Below are 15,478 nucleotides of genomic sequence, written 5' to 3'. Positions count from 1 at the left end.
TTGAATATTGGGAATTTCCAAGTGCGTATATTCGGCTGCATAAGAAATTCGAATTTTCGATTTAAACCTATAAAAGTATTTTGATACAGATGGCAAAACATAGCTGCAATATTAGAATATTCTAATTTTCGATTTAAACCTATAAAGGTATTTTGATACAGATGGCAAAACATAGCTGCAATATTAGAATATTCTAATTTTCGATTTAAACCTATAAAAGTATTTTGATACAGATGGCAAAACATAGCTGCAATATTAGAATATTCTAATTTTCGATTTAAACCTATAAAAGTATTTTGATACAGATGGCAAAACATAGCTGCAATATTAGAATATTCTAATTTTCGATTTAAACCTATAAAAGTATTTTGATACAGATGGCAAAACATAGCTGCAATATTAGAATATTCTAATTTTCGATTTAAACCTATAAAAGTATTTTGATACAGATGGCAAAACATAGCTGCAATATTAGAATATTCTAATTTTCGATTTAAACCTATAAAGGTATTTTGATACAGATGGCAAAACATAGCTGCAATATTAGAATATTCTAATTTTCGATTTAAACCTATAAAAGTATTTTGATACAGATGGCAAAACATAGCTGCAATATTAGAATATTCTAATTTTCGATTTAAACCTATAAAAGTATTTTGATACAGATGGCAAAACATAGCTGCAATATTAGAATATTCTAATTTTCGATTTAAACCTATAAAGGTATTTTGATACAGATGGCAAAACATAGCTGCAATATTAGAATATTCTAATTTTCGATTTAAACCTATAAAAGTATTTTGATACAGATGGCAAAACATAGCTGCAATATTAGAATATTCTAATTTTCGATTTAAACCTATAAAAGTATTTTGATACAGATGGCAAAACATAGCTGCAATATTAGAATATTCTAATTTTCGATTTAAACCTATAAAGGTATTTTGATACAGATGGCAAAACATAGCTGCAATATTAGAATATTCTAATTTTCGATTTAAACCTATAAAGGTATTTTGATACAGATGGCAAAACATAGCTGCAATATTAGAATATTCTAATTTTCGATTTAAACCTATAAAAGTATTTTGATACAGATGGCAAAACATAGCTGCAATATTAGAATATTCTAATTTTCGATTTAAACCTATAAAAGTATTTTGATACAGATGGCAAAACATAGCTGCAATATTAGAATATTCTAATTTTCGATTTAAACCTATAAAGGTATTTTGATACAGATGGCAAAACATAGCTGCAATATTAGAATATTCTAATTTTCGATTTAAACCTATAAAGGTATTTTGATACAGATGGCAAAACATAGCTGCAATATTAGAATATTCTAATTTTCGATTTAAACCTATAAAGGTATTTTGATACAGATGGCAAAACATAGCTGCAATATTAGAATATTCTAATTTTCGATTTAAACCTATAAAAGTATTTTGATACAGATGGCAAAACATAGCTGCAATATTAGAATATTCTAATTTTCGATTTAAACCTATAAAAGTATTTTGATACAGATGGCAAAACATAGCTGCAATATTAGAATATTCTAATTTTCGATTTAAACCTATAAAAGTATTTTGATACAGATGGCAAAACATAGCTGCAATATTAGAATATTCTAATTTTCGATTTAAACCTATAAAAGTATTTTGATACAGATGGCAAAACATAGCTGCAATATTAGAATATTCTAATTTTCGATTTAAACCTATAAAGGTATTTTGATACAGATGGCAAAACATAGCTGCAATATTAGAATATTCTAATTTTCGATTTAAACCTATAAAGGTATTTTGATACAGATGGCAAAACATAGCTGCAATATTAGAATATTCTAATTTTCGATTTAAACCTATAAAGGTATTTTGATACAGATGGCAAAACATAGCTGCAATATTAGAATATTCTAATTTTCGATTTAAACCTATAAAGGTATTTTGATACAGATGGCAAAACATAGCTGCAATATTAGAATATTCTAATTTTCGATTTAAACCTATAAAAGTATTTTGATACAGATGGCAAAACATAGCTGCAATATTAGAATATTCTAATTTTCGATTTAAACCTATAAAAGTATTTTGATACAGATGGCAAAACATAGCTGCAATATTAGAATATTCTAATTTTCGATTTAAACCTATAAAAGTATTTTGATACAGATGGCAAAACATAGCTGCAATATTAGAATATTCTAATTTTCGATTTAAACCTATAAAGGTATTTTGATACAGATGGCAAAACATAGCTGCAATATTAGAATATTCTAATTTTCGATTTAAACCTATAAAAGTATTTTGATACAGATGGCAAAACATAGCTGCAATATTAGAATATTCTAATTTTCGATTTAAACCTATAAAGGTATTTTGATACAGATGGCAAAACATAGCTGCAATATTAGAATATTCTAATTTTCGATTTAAACCTATAAAAGTATTTTGATACAGATGGCAAAACATAGCTGCAATATTAGAATATTCTAATTTTCGATTTAAACCTATAAAGGTATTTTGATACAGATGGCAAAACATAGCTGCAATATTAGAATATTCTAATTTTCGATTTAAACCTATAAAAGTATTTTGATACAGATGGCAAAACATAGCTGCAATATTAGAATATTCTAATTTTCGATTTAAACCTATAAAGGTATTTTGATACAGATGGCAAAACATAGCTGCAATATTAGAATATTCTAATTTTCGATTTAAACCTATAAAGGTATTTTGATACAGATGGCAAAACATAGCTGCAATATTAGAATATTCTAATTTTCGATTTAAACCTATAAAGGTATTTTGATACAGATGGCAAAACATAGCTGCAATATTAGAATATTCTAATTTTCGATTTAAACATATAAAAGTATTTTGATACAGATGGCAAAACACAGCTGCAATATTAGAATATTCTAATTTTCGATTTAAACCTATAAAAGTATTTTGATACAGATGGCAAAACATAGCTGCAATATTAGAACATTGTAGTTTCAGATTTCCAGTGCAATTGCTACCATATATTAATTATAAATTGAGCTTTTTTATAATTTAGGCAAAACACAATAATCAATCTAGTGAATGTTAATAAAAGCAAGTATTTATAGAAGATCAGTTGTTTAATTTCATTTCTGCAACTCAGACTAAGTTAAATCAGATTGGTTCTATACAAATGGCAGTTTGCAATGACTATATTTAACATTTCTATACAAAAAGTCGCCGAACACGTTGCACTAAATAGCAGTTTCTAAAATCGGGAATTCCTGGATCTATTATTATAGATAATTCAGGTTATTAAACTTGATGCATTAGAAAACCATTGTTTTAAAGGTCATATTGAAATTTTGAATACTATAAAAATACTATATACATATAAAAAGAAAATCTTCAGAAATTATATACTTACACAATAAGTTGGAGCTTATCTATTATTTTTGCTCTCTCATATAAGAAGTATAAAGGGTTTATAGTAATCGTCAAAAAATCAGAACTCTAGTTTTTACGACTCTCCACGTTTCAAATCTTTATGAGCACAAACAACACTGAAACTCATGGCGAAAATTTGGTATATTGAATTACGACCAAATATATATCAAATTTTGAACGAAATGTATTCACAGGAAATCTGTCCTACTTCTTGTTCCAGTACAATACAACGAAATAACTACAAAACACTAGTAGCTAGGAAAATAAAATTTGGTAAACAGGTTTAGCCTCTTAATATTCTTAGAAATTTTGAAACAAATCTGTCAAAGATTTTTGTGTATCTGTCTGTACTTTCACATGTGTGTAAATTAAATAATTCATACAGGTAATGACTTATATCAATCATATTCGATATGATATCTTCAGACTACAAGTGTTGACTTTTGTCAAATTTTGGCGTCAATCAGATGGCAAAAAAGGAATCTAAAATACATATGTTTGCGACAAAGACAGTAAATATACTCTAGATTCACGCCAAAAATCCAAATACCGTATCCATTATTCGCCGATATCATGCACGATATTCTCGGCCTTACTCTAGATCTATAATTTAATGGGGAGGGGGGCATTTATTAGAAAGTATGCGAGAAAGTTTCAGAGAGACCACTCCCAATAGTTTAAAATTGAAGAATTAAAATAGTGGAAACTATTGAAACGATTTAATAGAACATAAGGTACTTTCTAATATAAATTGCTGTCAGCTTTGCATAATTAATGAAACTTGAGAAAAAAGAAATATGAATGGGTTTTTACATTTCAAGAAATATTGCATTTTTCTAAAATTATTTCATATTTTACCTCTTTGATGGTATTTTAGATTTTAACGTTTCAATGTTTATAAGTTGGAAAATACTATATGTAAATTAAAACACTAGGGATGCATCTTTTAGTATTTCTTATAGGCAAACTGTTTTAATTTTTGGCTAATGGGTGCTGAGTGAACGAGGAGTTTTCAAAATTTTGAATAACATTTTATTAAAAATTAGTCTTAGTTTTAATTTTAAATAAGAAATGTTGATGAAATCAAAAATGTATTGAAACATGAAATTAAAATGGCTATTTTAATACAGGCCTCTAAATGGATACCGACAAAGGCCATAAAATGCTTAAATCCGCCATTGACATAAAGATAAAGATAAAAAATTATATTGCGAACGATTGTATAATTTATATTATAAATTATTACATTTTATTTATATCATTCCAATTATATTATGTTACATAGCTCTTGAGCTAAGATATAAGAAGTATTTCTTTGAAATTTTTAAATACTGTATTTGATTGATGAGCATAAAAGTTTTAATTTGTTCTACACTATGCGGAATTAAAACAATTATGATTTAAAGGACAAGACTGTTTACTTTGTAGTTTAGGAACGGTGAAATGTATCGAAAAATCATTATACCAAATTTGAACGAAAAAAAGATGCATTGGATTTTAATTTAAGAGGTTCTTCTCTCGAAACTTTATGCAAATTTAGGATTTGTGAAAAAAAAAGTTTTCTAAAGATGTTGTTGTTTGTTTGTTTCTTATGGCACTTGCCACCGACAAGCCCGCTGTTACGAAGACAGCGATTTAAGCCTGAGGGGGACGTCTCTTATTTTTTATAGCAGCGCCAACTAGGGCCAAGAGTACGACTTTGCTACTCACGCATCACTCATTCGCTTGCACAACCCCTTTTTACAGGAGGGCACATTCACACATCTCACAGATAGAACAACAGAAGAACAACCATGCCCAAACCGGGACTCGAACCCGGGACGCCCAGATCACGGGGTCTAAAGATGTAAAGTAGCATTAAAATGGAAAGAAAAAGGAATAAGAAACGTAATATATTATATAAGGAATGTAAAAAAAAAAAGAATTTAATCTTCTTAAAAATCAACATAAAAGCAAAATTTAAAATATTTTATGTGTAAAACGCGTTAAAAAAATATTGAATAAAAATATTTTATATTTTTGTACAAAAAGCGAGTTTTCATCGTATACGTGAGCCATACTCTTTCAAAAATACTTTGAATAAAAGTAAAAAAAGGGAGAAATATTACTGCAATATTTCTGTTATGCATACTCTTAAACATCCATCCATCAAATACACTTAAATCATAACAAGAATAAAGTTTTGATTTGTTGTGATTCTTTTATATAAATATTAAGTTAAACTTTTCGAGTAGTTTGCTTTCCTACGTACTTCATAAGTGAATACTATTGAAAATAGAATTACTTTAGTTCAGATCCATAGCACTTCAGGGCCAAAGGGATGGAATCGATGTTTCAAAAGCGGCTTTGGGATTTTTTTTTTTATCATAATAACCTCGTAATATTTTTTCTAACTTCTAACCATTCCCAACAAGAGAAGCATGTACCGTCCACAATATTCTAGAAATTCTATTTTATGTTTGATTTTTGATGTTATGAATAAACTAATAAATTTTGATTCAAACAATCTTTTTTAAGAAGAAAATATTTCACGTCAAGTAGATCTCCAGAGAATGATTTTTATATCCAGTTTTATGAGAGCAATATGTAAAAAAAGAGTACAGTCAATATTAATAAAAATTTAAACAACAAGATTATAAATATTATTTATGTTCAGAACATGAAAATATTCGTTGCCTGGCTTTACAAAGGTGGCAATAAATTTCTCTCATAGGAAGAGTTTAAAATATTTTTCTTAAGCGAAAAACCAGTAAAATATATCTTATAATGATAAAAAAAAATAATAATAAATACTGCTACGGAAAAATACAAAATTCAATCGTGAGTTGTAAAGTGAGAAGTCCAACAGGCTTCGTAACAAGTAGCGGCGCTTTGTTCTATAAAAAAATACGATACCTAAGTAATGACACATAAACGATATGTATCCTCAACATCAGTACGTAAGCATAAAAATTGCAATAATTATCTGTAACAGCACAACGTGTTCAGAGAGAACTCAGAAGAGATTAGCACTCTAAGAGGGTGTGGCGTATTGATATGAGCAAGGATGGAACTTGGAACCTTATGGTTCGCAGTCCAGTAACATGACCACGATACAAAAGCAATTGCTCGGGTAGCGTAGCTGTTAACTGACTTATAAGCTATTCACTACAAGGGACTTCGCGCGACTACTCGGTATGAAAAAAAGATGGGTTTTTGGACACCAGGAAATATGAAAGACTGACTGAAGACTCAAGTGTATATTTAATGAAAACAGATAATGCTAAAAATTCTATGTGTTATTATCGGTTTTCCCAAACATTTTATAAGGTATTTCAGAAAGGTTTACCATTCCTGTATGGCGGCTTGTATTTATAATCCGCAAGCATATCAAATAAATTTTTTAAAATGTTTATTTTTCAACCCTTCATCTTTATCTCTCAGTTTTCAAAAACAAAATGATCAGTATAAATTTATGACAATAAATCATAAATTCGTCATGTGAGAACCAGTTTTCTTTCATAGCTTGGTGACAAATCTATTTATATTAATTTACAGTCAAAAAAATCTTATTTCATTATAGAATCTGTACATTTTTAAAGAAAAAAAAATGTGGATAGCAAAAACCTTTCTTAAGGTGAAGATTGTCGAAGCATCCATTAATAAATCATAAAACAACAAATATTGATGTAAGAAAATTTAAAATATATTTAAAGAATGCAAGATACACTTAACCCTACTCTCTGACTATCAGCTCTAGAATCAGCTCCTGAAGCTTTAAGCTATTTGAGATCTAGAATCCTTCGTAGGTCTTGCAGTAGCCCTTTTAGTTTATATAACAATTGTTGACTGAGAGATTTTTCAATAGGGAGGAATCCTAAGCTATACCTTGTGCAACTGACTCATAAATAGGACACTACTGCCTTCTATGGTGCAACGCCTTCAAGTACCTGCCTCTTCATAATAGCTCATCTCGGTCATTTATACAACTCGTCAAATATCTGTAAAACTTAATAAAATCTCTATAACCAGTGGGAGAGGTCTTTCGTTCATACTCTCTAACAAAAGCGTCATTCCAGGAAACTCTTGGCATACAATAGTTACGAAAACTTTTGGCGTGAATTTGGCATTTTTATTGATTGTATCATACTATGGCGAATTATTTGCCGATTAATATTATCCCTGGCACCATGTTAATAATACCCGAAAATCGATTGAATATTTTAACCGTGTTTTTCGCAACCGATTGAAACAAAAAATTGGCATAAAACTACATTTGTAGTATTAGATTTGATGTATTTATTGTCAATCACTTGGATCAGTCATTGCGTTTACTTATTTCAGATAATACAGTTGTAAAATGTAGTAATGAAGAGAAGACAGTTAATTTTTCGTCCAATTTAGCTCAAAATTTGATAAGTATCCACGCTATAGATATTAAATATGTGTACAGAAGTTTATCTATTTAGCTCTTTTCATTTTGTAATTATAGTTTTAACTTATATTCGAACAGCCAGACAGACAGGCTAATGAACTGATTTTGCTCAAAATTTGATAGAAATATACAAATATAATGTTAAGACCTTATACCAAATTTCATCCTTCTAGCTTAAAACGTTTTGAGTTATTTTTGTCACAGACAGACAGACATTTCCTAAAAGCGTGTTTTTGAACTCTGGTTAATTAAAAACATAAAGATCCACTAAAATCTCGAGTTCGATTTTTTTATATTACGTATACGAGAAAGTAATAAAGAAGAGAGACGAATTCATCTTTCGGTACAATTAGAGGTTGCATGGTATCAACTATGGATGAAAAGCAAAATTTAACATTTTGAAAATCTAATTTTATAATTTTGAAATTCCAAGAGCATGTAATTGGATAAATTATGTGAAGCCTACCATCAATCATATATTTGTTGAATTTCAAAAAAAAAAAAAAAAAAAAAAAAAAAAAAAAAAATCGGGCACATGGAATTTTAGAACATGTTACATTTTTTAACTTATCTTCTTATATAGACAGTCTATTAATCATCATAACATTTATTTCTGAACATCATCCCATTATGTTCTCTCTCTCATTATTCACAGAATTTATTTCTTTTTCAATGTTTATGAAATATATAATCTTACATTCTGTTCAATAAAATTATTGAAAACATCAAAAAGTGATACTGAAAAAGTAACAATGTTTTTAAAACAATGACTCAATTCCGAATGATAAAAGAGACAGTTGTGATAGAGGACAGCTTTTTTGAAAATATAACCAATAAATCGGATGATTAATGGCCGTCATTTTTTAAGGAAGCATTTAATTCATGACTTCAAAAACAGCGGGAAATCCTAATGACTCAGTTCCGGCACATTGATTGATGATGGTAATAAATAAAATGGTGGTTTCGCCTTTGGACAAAGTTGAAAGTTTCGCTCAATCCGACAACTTTATAAATGCGATCCACCATGCTTTTGTGAAAAATCTGGATTAATTTAAAAAGTGAAATTTGACAGCTTGAAACTTCTTAATTTCCTGAAAAATTCCTAAAGGTGTTAGATTGAAAATTAATTTGATCTTAAAGATTGTAAATGTATCCAGTCATTTCATCATTTTTTATGTTCTTTATATCTTAACATGCATGCTAAAAAAGTTTTGTATTGTATTATATGGGAATAAATTAAACCAATAGAGTCCACGTTAAACGCTTTTTTCTATAACCAAAATCTAAATTGAAAACTTTGCAATGTATTTTTAAAACGTATCCATCAATCCGCATTCATTCCATTAATCCATCCTTAATCCATAAGTATGGATTAATGGAATAAATACAAATGAACCCTTTAAAAGGCCAATTTTTCTAATCATGGCATATTAAAATATTTTTAGAATTGAGATTGGCATAAGAAAAGTGATTCATTTTGCTTTTTAGATAAATTTACTTTGAAAAATTAATTAATTTATTTCTCTCAATTAATAATTCAGTAATAAATCAAGATACATTATTTTTTATGAGATAAAGAACTGAAGCATTTAAGTTTTTGTCTTATTGAAAAAATTGTCGGAACTTCTGCCAACCTACATAACTTCATACAAATATTGATGAATTTGGTGGAAGCATATTTCCCATGAGCCTGAAAAGGGTTAAGACGTTGTGCTAAGACATTTGGTTAAAACATAGCACTAGAAATCTAGATAGCCGGGCCTTTTTAAACTATAGTCTGAATTCGAATAGAACAGATGAACCCTCATAACTTAATGCATATATACCTCTAATGATCTGGAATTTCCATAAATCTTTAGACAATTTGTAAAAATGTAATTTTTATTCATTTTTTATATCACAATATGTGTAATTTCTATTGTTTATTTATTGCAACGTTTACTAACCTTGTATACCAAATTTTATCTATTTAGCTCTTTCGTTTTGAAGTTATAGAGTTCACTTGCAATAGAACAAACAGACACATTTTTTGAAAATGGATTTCGCTCAAAAATTGCTATAAATTTATGACTTGATAAGTTCGTATACCGAATTTCAACCTTTTAGCTCAAAGCATGTATGGGCCTTAACGAAATCTAAATCCCGAATTGTTAGTCAGACAGAAAGTCTGAATTGGATTTCAAGAACAAAATTTGCAAAAATGTGATGTCGGTTTAAAAACCTATCAGATAACAGTTTAGAATATTTTTGTGAAATTATATTAATAACTAAAAGATTTGCTTGTCTGAAAGTGCTGTTATTCTGTTAATAATATTTCTGACACAATTAAATGTCATTTGACTTTATCTAACTCTCCATCGTTGAATTTATTTTCCCTCGCCAGATTTTGTTTTCTTGCAATAGAACATTCTCAGTGCTTAATGATATCTGAAATCAAATTTAATTACTGAAATCGAAATGAGAAAATAGTAATCCAGTAACAGCAAAGGATACGTTTCCAAATATAAAACAACAACAACAACAAAAACACTAGCAATAACTTCTACGAGACCTTGAAGTGAGAATATAATAAATAAACGCAAGCATAAAGTAATAAAAATTGTAAACCACAATACATTGATATTAATTGCTACAATACAGGATATAAAATGTAAATAGAATGGAAAGTTTATGCTCCTATTACCAATATTTATTCACGCTTAGTTTTATTTACCACAGAGGAATCCATTAATTTATGCATTAAAAAAACTTGGCCGAATCTCTTGATGCCAAACCAGAAGTTGAAATTTATGCCTTTGATAATGACGCTGATCAAATAGGACCAAATAAATCAATATTTCTAAATCCACCAATGTTTGCAGACGACGGTGAGCAATTATATATGCATCTAAAAAAGCCAATATGTCGAGGATGATGTTCTAAATACTAAGTTCTAGATTTGGTTCCTAAACATTTTTAAAAAATTGATAATTCTTACTTTAAACTCTGTCAGAAATTCTAAGCCTTTATCTTAATAATACTACAAATTATATATTAATGCATTTTTCTCCTCCACATTGATTTACTTAAGAGTAAGCCCACTGCGAATTCACTAACTAAAATTAATAACGTTTTTACAGTTGGTTTCACATATCATATCAATCTATTTGTTGAAAGGATATCCCTTGTGTTAGCAAAAGAAGAAAAGAAAAGAAAACACCAAAGGTAATAGAAGATGACACTTTGAATGATTTGAAAATTATGTAAAGAATTTTCCTTATATTTTATTAAATATCGAGTTAAAAAAACATTAAAACATTTTATTCCGTTTGTAATTTAAATGTTATATTTCGTTGCAAAGTACAGAGAAGCGTAGATAGAGTATTTTCTGTGTTAGTGGCTTGTGATTTTCAAGAATAAAGAAACATAATAAGAATATTTCTAATTGGCAAGAATATTTCTAAAAAAACCAAATCGTTTGTTTGCTTTCTTATCTTAGGCTTCAGTATCCTTTTTTTTATTTACTTTACATGGAAATTCAGGCGGAAAATGAAAAGGAATGAGTTTGCCGTAGGCCACTGAAGTATGGATATCTATAATACGATGTTCAGTAACAAACAGAAAAATCTTTTTTTAACAAATGTTTGAATTTCTTAATCATCAAAAAGTTGAATCATATTCTGTAATTTACTTTATTAACTGTGCCTTTTTGAGTTGGTAAACTAGTTATAAATTTTTTGGTTTTACTAATTATTTCTGAAGAGAAAAGAAAAATAAAAACAATATACATTTTAAAATAATTAGGGCAACAAAGACGCAATCCTTCAATCCAATACGCTGATCAAAATTCGACAATTTTTATTTCATGAAAACTCATAAACCTTAGATATATCATCAATAACTTTTAGCAGCCATCCAAGTTCAAGTGAAATCCCAAAATTACTATTTCAGCATATGTTCTCTATGGTATAAATCCACGCCATGCTTCGTCAGTCAAAACTATTGTTCAAATTCTTTATTTTTTTTATTACTTTCTCTTATACGTAGTATAGAGAAATAACAGTAATCTTAAAAGAACTCGTACAGGAGATTTTGACGAATCTCCACATTTTAAACCCCTCTGCTTTCGAAAAACATATTTTTGGAAAATGCCCGTCCGTCTGACTCTCTGTAACAAAGGTAATTCAGAAACGTTTCCATCTAGACTGATGAAATTCTGTATACAGTCTACAAATTTAGTTACATCAAATTTTTAGATTTCTACAGAATTATGAGCCCAATCCGGTCTGAGGAAATCTGTCCGTACGGTTGTTCGAATATAAGTCAACACGATAACTACAAAGCGAAGAGGGCTAGATGGGTAAGATTTGGTACACAGAATTAACATCTATAATCTAGATACTTTTCAAATTTTGAGCCAAATACAATAAGGAATTGACCATCTGTCTATCTGTTCTTTCAGAAACAAGTAAATGTGATAATTCAAAGATGACTTAATGACTTAATATATCAGATTTGGTATGGGGTTTTGTGATTACAAGTGTAGTTTGTGTTAAATTGTTGTTTCAATCGGTTGCGAAAAACGCCTCTAAAATTCAAATTCTATTTTCGGATACTATTAACTGCATATCAGGGATTAATCGCCAAAACAATCGCCAAAGATGGCACGATATATTCAGTAAAAATGTTCCATTCACGCCAACGGTCAGAATATCGTAAGTATTGTACATAAATGCCATGCAGGGCATTCTTTGCGATAGCATCTCCTTTGACAGAGTATGCGAGAAAGTTTTGGGGAGACCATCCCTCTGATTTCTTATGAAATTTAGTATGGAATATTCTAGAAACGCCATTATTAGTCATTTTCCCGCTATTCTTTTTTCTCAATTTCGGGTGATATCGCTTTGTTATAGCTTCCTGCCTTAACAACCACATAGATTTCACCAATTTTCCACTTTTAGAATAAATCAAACTGCTCGGAGTGCTTTATTTTTCTCGGAATTTTCTAGTAAGAACGTGTAATTGAAAATAATACACACCGTTGCTCTTATAAGATGTAGTTGATCAAAGTTGGTTAACATGAATATATTAATGTTACTTGCTTAGTGAATTATCAGATAGTCACCAAAAAAAAAACTAATTGTAATTCAAAATAATCAGTTGAATACATGTTTTACATATCTAAAAGATTCTAAGGTAAATTATTACTCTCATTGTCTACTATATTGAAAACTTTAAATTCTAATTCTTTAAATTACACAGCATCAAACAAATGCTCAATCTGTAATTAGGATATCATCAAATATTTCTATTTTGCTTTATAATGACTTATTATAGTAATTACCAATATTACGTTCTCTTAAAATAAAATTTTATTCCCGCAAAAAAAAATTATTTTAGTTAAAAAAAATCTTCTCAATCATTATATTTATTGTTTGCAGCGTTAAAATTGTAAATTATCTTTCTATTTATCCTTTCATTCCGCTGCTCCAAGCATTGATTTAAATTTGGTATTTTTTGGCTTTATATGAAACGCCTTGTACCTAGATACATTATTAATTTCTTCACTGTTTCGAGAGCAAAATAATAATTTGAAAGAGATCGCAACAATCGGATCCTTTTCACCAATTTTCTTTATCAATTCAACAATTTTGGCTCTTTGAAACATAGCTGACAAATCAGAAAGTTCCATCATTATTAAAATAATGGCTAGTTTAATTTTCCTTATATCAATGAATTTATATTTTTATTATACATGTTATGATAAAGTTCGTAAAAATTGATTGATACGACTAAATTATCTTATTAATACTAATCATCTTCTGTAACCATATCAATGGTTCAGATCATTTAGCCTGTAGCCGGTAGTTTTCGAGGATTTCGGGAGATCATATTTCTATTTTCATAAAATAAATAATTAATTGAAATAGTAATAATTTTCATTAAATAAATAATAATTAATAATAAATAATTAAATTAAAATAAAAAAAGCATGAAATTAATTAATAAAAATTCTTAAGACACCAACGTGGTGTTACCAGATTTTATTGTGTTACTATAGTAAGTTCAATCAATTTTGAAATCTTATCATTGCAATATTTTATGTTATAATTGTATAATACTGATAAAGCATCCTAATTGATTGATTGAGATCCGTGGACCATTGGATTATATAATTTTCATGTGAAACTTAACTCTTATAAGTAAATGATGTGAACACAATACGAACCATTTATCATCTCTTATCAGTCATTAATAGAAGAAGGAGGGGAAGTGAAGAAAAGTATTTGAAAGTGCTTGGTACAGATTCATTAATGAATCGCGGATAACAGTAAAATAAAAGCCAGAATGTTCATATTTGAGTTGCGAATCCCTTTTTATTCTCATAAAACTGAAAATTTAATTTAGAGTTCGCAAACCATTTGTAGCAAGCAAAAAAAAAAAAAAAAAAACACTTTGCTAATTACTGCTTTAAGTGAGCATGGACCTTTACGCATCATTTCTGTTTTTTGATCACGAAAAAAAGTAATGAGATAAGTCCTAAAATAATCCTTTGAGGAGAATGATGAAAAATCGAAAATGAGATCGAAGGAATGAGGGTTCAAAACTCGGTTATAATGAACATTTGGCATGAATATTAAAAATTTTATTGCATAACTCATTCTGCTGTCGTGGATTAATCGCCTTAGTGTTGGTGCAATTCTATAGTCTAGAAAACAGCCACTTTTTGTCACAAGATAATTTAGAAAGCGCGTCATAAAATATACAAGATGATATGACATCATATGACATCATATGATGACATATGATGTCATATGTCATATGATGTCAATTTTCATTTAAATAAAAACGAGCGAAACCGATATAATGGCTATTTTATTTAGTGTTTCCAACAGGAAAACTTAGGATAACCTTGGTTCATTGATAATGTATATAAACCTCAGTAACATTCACCTGAAATGAAAATTGACAAAATTGGTACAGTGGTTCTTGATGGCGTACTGGTCTTTAGATTTTTGTTAAATATTTTAAATATAAAGAGTATGGACTAACAACTAGTCACTGAAAGAGTCTAGAGTGAAGAAAATTTAATTTAATATATTTTATCAAAAGACATACATTATATGCAAAACGCCAACTTTATTTCCAAATATACGAAATGTTTTCTAAAAAAAATTACTGTTGTGACGGCATAGGAGGAGAACTTAAGGAAACATACACCTAATTAGAATAAGTTGGCATATGCTGTTACGTGAGACATTTGCTTGACGTCAATTGAATTCGCGCCATTATCACTAACAAAAGGGAGAGGGGTGAGATAGTAAAATTGGAAATTAAAAACAATTCGATTCAATATTTTTTATAATAATAAAGTACAGGGTGATTATAATTAAAGTTCTGGTTTGAAATGGTCATAAATGGAAAACTACTGTACCAAATGTTATTACGGTAATTGTTTAAAAAAAGGTCATGGACATTTTTTTCTGCTAAAAAAAGTTCAAAAACTCACAACCTGGGGGGGGGACTCTGCATGCTATGCTATATTGTTAAACAAAATAAGACATGAAGACATCGGTTTAAAGTGTGTTTAATCATTTCTGAAACGCATTACGAAGCATGTTCAAAGTGGTCTCCACCATTTTCT

General features: G+C 28.8%; 1 protein-coding gene across 3 annotated transcripts in view; it reads right to left on the bottom strand.

Moving 5' to 3' along the window:
* LOC129963679 (sushi, von Willebrand factor type A, EGF and pentraxin domain-containing protein 1-like) overlaps positions 1 to 15,478 on the bottom strand; it is a 641,663-nt gene that overhangs the window by 298,965 nt on the left and 327,220 nt on the right. The gene's annotated exons all lie outside the window — the stretch shown is intronic.

This window comes from Argiope bruennichi, chromosome 3 (genome assembly GCF_947563725.1).
Source record: "Argiope bruennichi chromosome 3, qqArgBrue1.1, whole genome shotgun sequence".
In the NCBI taxonomy this organism is placed as follows: domain Eukaryota; kingdom Metazoa; phylum Arthropoda; class Arachnida; order Araneae; family Araneidae; genus Argiope; species Argiope bruennichi.
The sequence above is the reverse complement of the archived record's forward strand: the minus strand, read 5'-3'. Positions and strand labels throughout refer to the sequence as shown.